Raw genomic sequence first — 10,000 nt, 5'->3', positions numbered from 1 at the left:
GTATTGGCTGCGACCAGAGCTCTTCGTTTCGCCGACCACGTGACCAAAAGAAGTGTAGGGCTCTGGGGATGAGAATGGTTGACGTCGCATAAGGCATCTTAAACTCTTGCGACGTTTCTATTCTGGGCATGCTCAGATGTAAACTCAAGAGCCACTCAGAAGTAAGCTCACCTTTCACAGGCAAAGGGAACGTCGACTTTTAAGCATCAATCGAACAGAGAAGGGCGCAGAGGACGTTTACAATTGGAATTAAATTCTGCGCGCTCAAAGACAATCCTATTTTTTGTCGTTTAGCTTATTCATGCTCAAATTTCTTGCTAAAACAGTAATTTCATCTTCTTGCGACCTTTAGAACTGTCCGCGGACAAAGTTCGAAGTTTCTACGATAAGCTGGGCGAAGTTTATTTCTAATTCGTTGACATGCGCAAAAGGACAAAGTTCTCAACTGGGGAAAAGTGGCAGTAACCCCTTAGAAGAAAAATCACGACCTCGTTTTGGTCGTAAAGACCTCTTTCGAAGGTTAGAGATAGTATCCTCTTCCTTAACAAGAGAGTAATTTAAGGTACGAATTGTCAAAGGAACCAATATTCACAACCAAATGTTAGTTTGCTAAATTAAGGCTGTTAGGACCCAACTGTACGATTAGGAAGAAAACTACGTAGCAGGAAATTCTGTTTTCAAGAGTTTTGGAGTGCCAGATAATGTTTGCAGTTTTATAAAATGACAGACTGAAGCTCAACCCATTAACGAGTAAAATCTGTCCTGCCGGTTTGCGTGTCAAAGGGTTAAGTAAAACTTGAAATGCTAACCAAATGTCATCAACGATATTGGTTGTGACGAAAGTAAACGGTAACGTGTTTTAAGGATCTCAAATATACACCTTCAAGAATTCCTTTTAATTCATGTTACTGGAAATGGCATTCAAGGTCTGATTTAGGCAGGATTTCGAAGAACTTTTATTTGGAAAGTCTCTTGTGTTACTGAAGCCCGGGGGGGGGGGGGAGGGGGGGGGTGCGGCCCGCTTCCCAAAACCCTTACCCTAGTTATGACCAAAATCTGCGATTTTCCCTAGCCTATTTATGACCTGACCAAAAATTTGATACCCAATTTATGACCTGACCCTTAAATATACCTGGTGCAGACCTGCCTTATTATTATTTCCCTAGTTCAGACCAATGTTAAAGGCAATGTTTATCTGCTTTTATTAGGTAGGTTACATGATAAAGAAGTAGCTTCTAAATAAAAAACGAGTTCAAGACTAGAGTGCAAAAATGGATACCCTATTTATACCAAAACCGCTGAAAAACCCTACCCTTTGGGGCCGCACATACCTATATAGCCTATATATGTACCCCCCCCCGGGTACTGAAGGCAGAACTGCAAAATAGTCTTCCAGAATTTAATTTTTTGAAAGCCGGAAATCTTGTCGAAAGGAAGCAGCTCGGACAAATTTATTAAGCGTTGATATCCAGTGATTAACAAGTGTTGATTGAATCCAGGAAATGTAAATACCGTTATTGCGTAGCAGTGTTCATAGTAAGAGAAATGACCAACTTAGGATTTCAATTTGAAATTTCCTTTTCTTCAACTTCCATCAGACATTTTATCCTAATTGATACGAAAGAGCTTAGTCATTCGATTAACGTTTTGGTCGGGATTTTCCAAGTATGAACAAGTAAGAATAAATTAGGAGGCCACTCGGCTCGGAAGGGTTTTATATTATTGATAGCGCAATTCTGTTATAGACTTACATTGAAATTTGTCAAATTTTGTATCTTTATAGAGTCAAAGTTAATATGGGTATTCAATATATTACACTGTTACTAGGCTTTTTGTAGAATTTCACCGATGTTATTAATTTGTTAATATGATCTAACATTTGTTTAATTAGATTAAGATAAAGTAAATTTCTTCAATTATAAGAAATAATCACAGTTAAAGATATCTGAATCAGTTTTCGTTAACATAGAGCGTTTCATTATCGATGTTAAGGAGCCACTGAATTTTTATCGACAGTTATCTTTACAGCCAAGGAAATATCTCTTCAAAGTTATTCTCGCAATTGCAACTGTATTCGTAGTCTTATAGTGTCTTTTTATTATTGACATTTACAACAATAACTGACCGTAAACAGGCGGTGCTTTGAGCAACGAATTAGATTTTTCTCGCAACTGAGCCGGATAGCTTCAGGGTCGTGTTTCAGTATCTCGATGCGCGCCAAAGAAGAAGATTTCCATTTGCGCGTCCGTTTGCGTTTGTCGCAACTACTCAGGTTGCCAGGATAAGTCAACATTTGCCCCGAGAGTCCGTGTGCACAGCTGTTATCAAGCTAAGAGATAATAGGATCACAGGCGATAACTTAATGAATTATTCCCCGTGTAGTAAGGAGGCTGTAAATTAGTGGTCCCCAATGCAAAAAATTGTGGAAATGTTCAGTCCACACTACCGACGAATAGGATATTAATCATCGCCAAACAAACCTAACTTAGCTAAATCGTCACGCGTTTGAAGAGGACACTCTGGAGAAGAACAAATATGAATAAAGTAAAGCAAATTGGAGTATACTAAATGGACATTTTGCGTTCGTTATCGGCTTGTTGTCTAAATTGTCATTCTGAGTCAAGTACGTATAGTATTAGGAACACGAATAAGCCGACAAGAAATTTATTTCTGGGAGATGATCACAGACTCCTGCGCTTCAAAAGGGAGGAAATCATAATACATGCCGAGTAATTAGAACTTCAATATTTGGAAATTACTTAACACTCCCGGCCTGTTATGGCACGAATTTACCGCAAACAAACAAATCCTGTAGAAAGGGTCTTTTTCTGTGGGGGAGGGGAGGGGAGGGGAGGGGAGGGGGTGATCGATACAGGACAGAACCATGAAACTGTTGTTGATTGTATGCCGTTCATTTACGTTAACAGCAATTTACATCAAACTGAATGGAAAAGAGTACTTTCGTCGATCATTTGTTTAAAATGCTTGGTTATAAAGGAGGCTGGAACATGCATCCACTCACCCCGGGCTACAAGGGAGTAAAACATGAAGAATGAATGCATACAAATCGTCGCAGTAGACGAAACTGATCTTCAAAACAATTTAATCATTGACGCACGAGCCTTTTCCGACAAGGACAAGGTTTATGTCATCAAAGACAAGCCGCGCATAGTTGGATAAAGACCTGAACCTGGTTGACTGACCAAGTGAACATGCTTGGGTTTTTGCGGTGTGGGGGCATTTTTAACTTTTGTCTGAAAACAATCAACTGCGCCTTGTTAATTGGACTCCGTTGCGCCTTTCATCTTCACCTTTTGTAGTCAGTCATATTTGCTTAATTACTTATAACAAACGAAACGAACTCCATTTGAAGTGGCTGGTCTGAGAAAACGTTAAAAGAATTTGGACGTGGATTATCAAACCCCAAGCCGGTTACATTAGGCTTTCTGGTCTGCACAGAGACGTTTCAAGATTGTGGATAACCAAATTGTAATCTGCGATTCACAGCAAGTTGTGATTCAATCTACAAGATGTCACCTTCAAGGGTATTTTTCCTGGGTGCGTTTTTTGGTGCAATGATAAGTGGAACTGTCGTTGTGTTGTATATTCTAGCAGTGAGACAGGCTGCTACAGAAGAACCTGAGAGGGGATCTAAAAAGGTTCCCCAAGAACACGATGAGAGGGACTGAGAAGACTAAAAAGTACGAGATGTGTAGCCGTTACCGCTCTATATATAAGTAGAATGCAAGAAAAGGTTGACTACTTTCAACACTTCCTTAAAAAAGACTAACGGAAATTCCTTTTTTTGTCTTTTCCTTAATCACGGCGAGTATTTTACCATTTCAATAAAACAGTTTTATTATTATTACAGGAAACACTCCAGGTGCAATACAAGTATATGGTTGGACCTTGCGTGATAACTTAAACAATTCTTATACAAACAAAGACGCATCTTCTTCTTTTGTTTTCTGGCAGTAGGGACTAAGCGAGTCAGCAAGGTGTTTGACGACGAACTCTTGGCTCCCTTGGAGGACGCATTTAGAGAAGATTATTCATATACTAATCGATTGACTCTTTCATATTGGCAATTTATTAAACTTAAATTTGGTTGACTGCCTATCAAGAAATTACCGAGCACATCCGTTTTGGAGGTGTGGTACCGTGCCACGATTTTGGAGTACCATACCAAGTTGAAGTTTGAGCGTGTGTAAAGGGGATTTAAGGACACTGTCTTTAACTTCGTTGTCTTGCTCTACTTCTATAATTTTTTTTAATTGCAAACGCGCACATGTACCGTCGGATTAGGTTTCGAAAAAACCACTTGATCCATGGTACGCTAGCGAGAAAAGAAAAGCCTGCTGAATGAAGTGTAGAAAAATCATCGGCGAAAAAGAAACGTAGCGTGAAAAGAAAAAAACGACAGGCCGTTTTGATTATTTGTTTCATTTTTATTTCACCGTGTACAAATCACACGTAAAGAACAAGAGAAATAAATTCGCATCAGTCTCATTGACTGATGGGAGCAAGTTAATGGCCTATGACGAGCTACCACTTTCAATGGACATTGTTATTTTAGGGTATGACATAATCGAGTATTGTCTGGATTATTTTTTTGAACTATTATCTGCTTCACTGTGCAGTGTGCCAGCATTCCAATTTTTTCTTATGCGGAAATTTCCCAAGTCAAGCATGAATCACGCCACGGTGGCAATGTGTGAGCCTTTTTGGAAGCCTTTTGTGTTTCTCGTGTTTTTTTTTTTCTTTTTTTTTATGTTTTCTAAATAACTTCCAATCTCGCAGTCCTATATAACTCAAGGATGATAGTCCGCACAGAAAACCTATATATAAACTACTTTTGATTGTAAATCGAAGAACAGAGGCATTGCAATTTCAATCTAGAACGATTAATAGAAATTCGAAGAACGTGAGACACCAAAAAAGTTAGTAAAACAATTTAACAATAATTTGTTATTTCTGAGAACCATGCATTTGTAAATGTACCCTTATTGAACGAGGACGCTCTACTCTTTCCGAACTTTATAAGCAAAGCTAAGATTTCGCCTCAGACTAATCTTGTAGCAGCTAACACTCACACTCACACGAGTTTAAGTGCTACTGTGATCAAATTTTTATCCCTTGAGTTTTTTGGTTTATCACATAGAGTACCATGAAACATTAAAAACGCTGTTTACCGTTTGGAAATATCTGCATTGGTTCCGGAGATATTTAAGTTTGAAAAATGTGTTAAATATGCAAATGAGAAGGTTGATGACGTCATTCACCCAACCCAATAGAACATCAAGAATATAAATAGAGCTATCTCGGTCAATTTGCAACAGAGACCACTGAAACTTAGTGAGCTAATAGTTCTGAGGGCAACACACCTACGACTGTAAAGGAATTTGTTTCCATGGCAACTCACTCTTTTCCAGTCCCCTCCAACCTGATTTCAACATTTTGGTGATCTCAGGCTAGAAATACATTTACCAAGGCCACAAACTCGACCTAACATCTTTATATGCTGGCAGGATCATGCAGATGAGGCACCATTTGCAAATATCAAAACAAAACGCCAAAGGTGGTCTGCAAAGCTTTTAATATCAGGGAGGTCTGGAACCCAGTATGTTGCCATGGTAACAAAAATGGTATGCTCATATTGTGGAACACATCTCCTAGAATCTTAGTGCAAAGAGCCAAGTATTCCTGATACAAATTGGCTGAGATATCTTTCTCCCATCATACTTGATCAAAATTTGGTTGGGTTTATGACGTCATCACTTGGCTAATTTGCATATTTAAAAAAACTTGAATATCTCCAGAACAAAAAGAGATATTTGAAAATGGTAAACGGCATTCTTTTTCTCGTACAGACAACGTGTTTATGTGCGAAAATGGCTTAGATAGGGAAGATACAAATTTCGTCACAGTAGCACTTTAAATTTGCATGTGAGATGAAGATCAATGTGGACTCCTCCGAATTTGGTAGTCTCTACATATTTATCGACATTGGTGTCTTTCTGTAATGCTCTTATTTAAGAATAATCCTCGATGACAAATATGTTGCAGGTAAAATCCGTTCTCAGGTTGAATCCGTTTTTACCAGGGTTAAATTGGTGATCCTCATTTTACCTACGATGGTTGAATACCAACTCAGATGAATTGAAGAAACTTTTTCGGAGCCAAAATTAAGCCTAGAGAAAAATTAGGGTCAGGTTAGGCATAGCTTTGGTTCTTATACATGGATATCAATCGACTTATTATACAAAAGTAACAAATAAAAAGAACTGCAGTGAGTTGAGCATGTTCGTCGTTGTAGAATAGCGGTGAAATCTGAAGGGTTCGAGTTCGATTACTGGTAAGTGTATAGTACAGTTCTTCGTTCCCTTACTATGTTGTAATTTTGAGACTGAACGGATGTGTCAACCTCGTTCCCAGGGTCTGCCTCCGTTTGTCGTTGAGAAAAAGAGCCTGGTTCAGGCTGGTCACGTGGCACTCGTCGACAAACAATTTCCCACCGGGGTAGTGTTTTCGTTTTATTTTGATACCGCAACTGGGCGAAAGCGTATTTGTTTGACAAAGCATTTTTAAAATACGTACCTTTATCTTTCAATGTAAGTATCAAAAAGGTCAAAAGCAGATGTTATGTTCCCACAGGAGATGAATTCCCCCAAAAGCGGTCAACCTAAAAGAAAGAAGACAACTTCAATTTCGAGCAGCGATTGACGCTCACAAAAAAAATTGATTTCGTTAGTAGCCAAAGTTGCTTCTACAGAACATACACTGACATAAAAGAATACACCAAACAGTACACTTTCTTGATAAAAATGTCTTTTATTTTACCGGGGCTAAAAATACACACGCTATTGAAGCGCTGTGCAGTGGTAAAAAAAAAAACATCTTAACGACATCGACAATTTACACGAAGTTGTTGAAATATGAAACCTCCTACTCACTGTACAAGATTGCGACTCTAGGAATCACGTTGTTTAATTAACACTCGAAAGAAAAACAAAAATCAAAGAACAAAATAAAATACCTTCACATGTTAATACAGTTTGATTTGCGGTCGATATTTGACATAAGACAAAATCTTCTTTTCTTTAAAATTGTCGTAGACTATTAGCATTCTTTCTTTGTTCCGGACCTTCATATGGGGTGAAAACGTGAATGACGCGAGTATATTTTCTGTGGCGTCAGATCGATTTGACCACAACTTTTTGCCTTTCACGGCGAATTCCATATGTGTAGTACATAAAATTCCGCGGTTAAACGATTTGACGATGGTCATCTGGCCACAAAATCAATTGCGTGCTGATTCCCGTTTTCGCAATGTCGGCAAGGCTACATTACCACCCATCCCTTAACACACATTTGGTGAACCTCCCAGATTCTGGGAGACACGTGACCAGCCTGAACCAGGGTCTTTTCTCAATGACAATGGAGGCAGAGCAGAGAGACCCTGGGAACGAGATTGGATAAGTGTATGAATACAGAAACCGATAAGGTGATACGAAACATAAAGAAGCGTAAGAAGGCTTGAGAGAAGGTATAGGTGTTTTCAATCATTTTGGGGAGTTGATTTAGCTGCTTTAAACAAGGTAGATTGCATATTCAACCTAGGTAAAATGAGGATCACCAATTTAACCTTGGTAAAAACGGTTTCAACCCGAGACCGACAACAAATACACTTATCCATGAAAGATTCCTTCAATGATCGGTTAGCAGTCAAGTTTATTGTTCGTAAAGCAAATATAAGAGAGTCGACAAGGTTTTACAACATGATGCGCCAATCTAATGACTATATCTACTTTTTTAGTAATATTAATGAACTCATTCAAAACTTGTAACTGTAGTTATTTGCAACTTCATGCAACTTAGCTGTCTTTGGCTATTGAAAGGGTCACCTCAAGCAATTTATTGCTACTTTGTGTTCCTTTAACCTGTTTCAGGTAATAGGGCAAACTCGTCAACATTTTTTTCTTTACGATGAAGAGGCAACAATATTATTGTGGTATTATTGAATGATATGGTCAATCTTTACAAGTATACAATTTTAAAAGATAAGGAATTACTGAAGTGTGACATAAATTTGCACTACGTATACGACAAATGATTTGACAAGCAATAATCAGAAAAGCAAACCAAGTGGAGTAAGAAATACAGCGTTAACGCTTTCGTCCCAAGAGTGACCAAAACCAGATTTCGTCTGACAGTATCAAAAGGTAATCAAGAGAAAAGGTTATGAGAATTGATAACATAATCACTGGAGTCATCTTTTAGCAAATCCTCTCAACTAACAGTATAAGAGAATGATTGCAGATCAGTCAGAAGAATTTGCATGTGGCTATTTCAACGAGTGAAATTTTGTTTTCGAAGTACAATACGATGTCACAAATTTTGTTATCAAGTTTGTAACAAGTTTGTAACAAGTTTGTAACTTTGGAGGAGCAGGGCTGGCGCAGTGGTGAGAGCACTCGCCTTCCACCAATGTGGCCCAGGATCGATTCCCGGATTCTACGCGGCATATGTGGCTTGAGTTTGTTGGTTCTCTACTTGTTGGTTCTCTACTCTGCAGCTCCGAGAGGTTTTTCCCCCGGGTACTCCGGTTTTCCCCTCTCCTCAAAAACCAACATTTGCAGGCGTAGCTCAGTTGGCTAGTGCGCGGCTTTCGGAGCAAGGGCTCCCCAGTTCTATCGTCGGAGACTTCAACGTCTGTTTCTACTTTCCTCTGATCGGTGTAGCTATAGCTTTAAATATCCGTAAAACGGAGCACTGACAGAGGGAGGGGGGTAAAAGGCGCACCGTCGGCTTCCATTGATACCAGTTTCGTAACTGAAGGAACCACCGACGTTAAATAAATTTCAATCTCGTCCTCAGAGTCCGCTTTTCTTTTGGTCAGCACCAAGAACACGGACTCTGGCCACTTCCAACCTTATCCGCAGTCGCAGGGAAGGTCCATTTTTGTAACCGTTGACAACCACTGTTGTTTCAAATTTCTGAGCGTGCGTAGACGAGCCGCAAGTCCGTGGTTTACGGACTTCCTGCCTTGGAAGTAGCCAGAGTCCGTGTTCTTGCTGCTGACCAAACGAAAAGCGGACTCTGGGGACGAGATTAGTATTTGTTTATCTCAAGACCCAGGAAGAAATAATTCTGCAAAGGGACAAAAAATGCTTCATTTTCGTGAACTGGCTTAGCAATATAGTTTCTATGGTCTTGTTTTTTTTTTCTATTAATATTTCCGACGATTTGATGTTTTCTGACATGTGAATAATCCGGTTATAATTAAAATATGGCTTTTAGTAATGGGCTGGAGTCGTAAAATGCGCTTGCAACTTTTTGGCTTAATTAATGTCAATGACTTGCAAAAGAACTCTACATAAACCTATACAAGTGTTTTAATAAAGATCATGGACTTAAGATTGTGTTGTTGTCTTTGTCACGATGCTATTCCACCGTGTTCTACGATTCTCCTGGATGGCTGCTTCAATAATGGATCATGAAGGGAAGGGGAAAGAGGGGGGGGGGGGGGGGGTGTGGCAATGCCATTTTTCAGACAAAATCCCAGTCCCAGGGCAATTTTTCTTAGAAATCCACGGTCCCTGCTACTAAAATCCCAACCTGAAGTATGATAGGGAAAATATCATTTTGGAATATCGATATGTTTTATGAAGCAGTTAATGATAAGTTTCAAAACAAAACATGAGATTACTGCAGAACTGAGGGAATAAAGACAGTGGGAGGTATAATTTGTAGCTGCATGGGATTGCTTACCTAAGTGTCTTCACCGAAAAAGGCCTGCTACCACCTGGCACATCATTACTAAGTTCATCAACATAAGTCTCCTTCTTGGAGTCTTCGCCCTCTTCACTAGACCCACAACAATCGCTAGGGTACGTTCAAGGACGTTTCGGTTCTTGTGTCTGACACATTTACCATGGCGCCTTGCCCAGCACGTCATCTTAGATTCTTCTTTTCGAGTGATTGCATTGGTTGCAGTGGG

At 39.4% G+C, this 10,000-nt stretch overlaps 1 long non-coding RNA gene across 2 annotated transcripts in view; it reads left to right on the top strand.

Moving 5' to 3' along the window:
- Nucleotides 1-8,269, top strand: part of LOC137970882 (uncharacterized) — a 19,045-nt gene extending 10,776 nt beyond the window's left edge. The window contains exons 3-4 of one of the 2 annotated variants that reach the window (XR_011116884.1): nucleotides 2,928-3,701; nucleotides 3,872-8,269. This is a non-coding gene — a long non-coding RNA (uncharacterized lncRNA). Of the gene's footprint in view, nucleotides 1-2,927 lie in introns of both variants that reach the window. The other variant, XR_011116883.1, reaches the window with a different exon arrangement.
- Nucleotides 8,270-10,000: the final 1,731 nt, after the last annotated feature.

This window comes from Montipora foliosa, chromosome 9 (assembly GCF_036669935.1).
Source record: "Montipora foliosa isolate CH-2021 chromosome 9, ASM3666993v2, whole genome shotgun sequence".
Taxonomy (NCBI): domain Eukaryota; kingdom Metazoa; phylum Cnidaria; class Anthozoa; order Scleractinia; family Acroporidae; genus Montipora; species Montipora foliosa.
This window is presented reverse-complemented; position numbering and strand designations above follow the sequence as displayed.